The sequence below is a fragment of the Zingiber officinale genome, chromosome 10A (genome assembly GCF_018446385.1).
Source record: "Zingiber officinale cultivar Zhangliang chromosome 10A, Zo_v1.1, whole genome shotgun sequence".
Classification (NCBI taxonomy): Eukaryota; Viridiplantae; Streptophyta; class Magnoliopsida; order Zingiberales; family Zingiberaceae; genus Zingiber; species Zingiber officinale.
In genome coordinates, this window is record NC_056004.1 from 28,703,714 (window position 1) to 28,704,364 (window position 651).

The following is a 651-nucleotide window of genomic DNA, read 5'->3' on the forward strand; positions in this document are numbered from 1 at the left end:
CCAATTATTGGTTGCATTAGCCGTGGCTAGTGATCTCCACGATCATCTTTGCAATGAGTGGCTAGTAACAATCAAATGATTAACATTAATTAATCTATGATTATTTATTATTTATTTATTTTAATAATCTAAGTATCTAATTTGTTGAAACTACTAGTGTGAAGGTGATCATCCTATAAAAAGTTGACATAATTATTTGAAACTTAATATACGTCCAAGATAATGGATTTTCTTTTTTGCTTCCAAATTAATTAAGTATAAGAACCATACAGAACAAATTGTATGCATATACATGATCCATTCGTCATGATGCCATCATCATCAGCGTCATCAAGAGCAACCATAGATAAAGAATGAAGCAAACGAAAAGAAAGGTAATTAAACTTTTGAAGAAAAAGAAGCCAAAAGAGAAAGCATACTGCTCTGAGTGGTCTATTGAGGTTGAGATGTCATAATTGCCATTGTCTTCGATTTTATAATAATAATGATAATAATAATAATAATAATAATAATAAAATTATTATTATTATTATAATATGTTGCTGATTATGCATGCATGAATTTGTGGGTGCCTACCTGAATTGATTACAAAATTGTCTCTTTAGTTTCATGGCCAGTGATCAGATGATGTCTTGTGTCATGCGCCATTCC